At 36.0% G+C, this 1993-nt stretch overlaps 1 long non-coding RNA gene across 1 annotated transcript; it reads left to right on the forward strand.

Moving 5' to 3' along the window:
- The first annotated feature begins 1326 nt into the window (after positions 1–1326).
- Positions 1327–1698, forward strand: LOC107665830 (uncharacterized). Its single transcript, XR_001631603.1, has 2 exons — positions 1327–1484; positions 1627–1698. It is a non-coding gene; the product is annotated as an uncharacterized LOC107665830 (long non-coding RNA).
- Positions 1699–1993: the final 295 nt, after the last annotated feature.

Raw genomic sequence — 1993 nt, forward strand, 5'->3', positions numbered from 1 at the left:
ATTTGGAGGTTATGCATTGGTCCTTAACATATTTTTGACTGTGACCAGTCAGCTTTCTTCAAACTCGCTCTCATTGATGTTTTGTGAGCAGCAGAAAGTTTGGAGAGAGTGTATTAATACCAGAAATAATGCCAAATAAAGTGAACTCTTATAATGTATAAACATTATAAAAACTATAAACACAGCTATACGTTAGTATAGCTCACTCCAAAACAAATTATATAAATGTAACGGTATTCAGAACAGAACAAGAATGAAATAAAAATATATAAACCAAAACAAAGCGAAACTGAAAGTACCAGGCGTTAATTGGGCTCACGTGCCTCTCATTCGGCACAAATCCTAATGTTTCCATATTCGCGATGTATTTGAATGAAACTATTATTTATAATGTAGACGCTTTGTACTTCACGCGCGTTCGTATATCGACAGAAATATAATATTCACATGAGCAAAAATGTGCTTGGCATACAAAGTGGACCAGTTATGCCACCGACTATTTAAATTGACCAGTGTAACATTTTTTTTGATTGACTGTAGGCTATTTTATTTTGATAATGAACAGACTGTGATGTTTGAGTTGCGAATATGTGGTGTGTGTGAGCGCGCGCGAGGCGCCGGCGCGCTTGAACAGCTGAAACATAAAATACATAATTTTTGGTCATACAGATAAGAGTAAGACATAATTCGAAAGCACAAAGTGTTTACTTTTATTTTTGCACACTCAAAATAACAACAGAACATTTGTGATTTTGTAAAATAAAGCAAGGATGCACGTTTAATTATAACTGTTATTTATTTAAGTCAGATATTTTTTGCATATTTACACCTATACTATGATTGAATTTTATTTTTATGAAAACAAATTTTGTTATTTTTAATGTATCTTAGATATACATTTTCCTAAAATCATCCTGGCAACCCATTTTTGACCCAGGGTTTGAAGCTGTGCCCTAGTTAGGTTAATGCAGAAACTTGTGAACAATGCTCTCTATATAATTGTGGCATCACCGTTTAGTGACGTCATTGAATGTTCCGGGAAAACTTAAGTTGTATTTTCAGTGTCGATCACAGCGCCTTTTAATTGCTGTTTTGGATCCGGCAATTATTCATTTACAAATTAAGCACTGCTCATCCTCATGTTACAAACCTGCATGACTTTCTTCCTTTCTACGGAACACAAAAGAAGATATTTTGAGGAATGTTTCAACTGTTTTTGTCCATACAGTCAAAGCCTGTAGGGTCTAAATCAGCACTGGATTCCATTGACAAAGACAGTTTTCTATGGTTTTTAATATCATTCACTGTTACTTATTGTCCTTTTTGTTTAGGTCCATTGTATAAGCACAGAGTTCACCATGCGTAAGCATGGAGGAGAGAAGGGAGTGCCGTTCCGTATTCAAATCGACACTTTCAAGGAGAACGAGGCTGGGGAGTACACTGAGCATCTGCACTCTGCCAGCTGCCAATTCAAAGTTTTTAAGGTGGGCTGAGGCCTTCTCTGATAAACATTTTCTATGTGACAATGAAAGTAGTTTTTCATTAGTGCAGCATAATTTTTGTGCAATCTTGCAACCAAAACAAGATCTTCTTAGGAAATTAGATGATAATACAAGGTTTGTTTAGCCTAAAGGTGCGGACAGAAAGCAGAAAACAGACAGAGAAAAAATGGAGAAGCGAGCACCGCAGGAAAAGGAGAAATACCAGCCTTCATATGAAACCATGCCACCGACTATTTAAATTGACCAGTGTAACATTTTTTTTGATTGACTGTAGGCTATTTTATTTTGATAATGAACAGACTGTGATGTTTGAGTTGCGAATATGTGGTGTGTGTGAGCGCGCGCGAGGCGCCGGCGCGCTTGAACAGCTGAAACATAAAATACATAATTTTTGGTCATACAGATAAGAGTAAGACATAATTCGAAAGCACAAAGTGTTTACTTTTATTTTTGCACACTCAAAATAACAATAGAACAGTTGTGATTTTGTA

Source organism: Sinocyclocheilus anshuiensis, unplaced genomic scaffold (assembly GCF_001515605.1).
Source record: "Sinocyclocheilus anshuiensis isolate Anshui unplaced genomic scaffold, SAMN03320099.WGS_v1.1 scaffold856, whole genome shotgun sequence".
Classification (NCBI taxonomy): Eukaryota; Metazoa; Chordata; class Actinopteri; order Cypriniformes; family Cyprinidae; genus Sinocyclocheilus; species Sinocyclocheilus anshuiensis.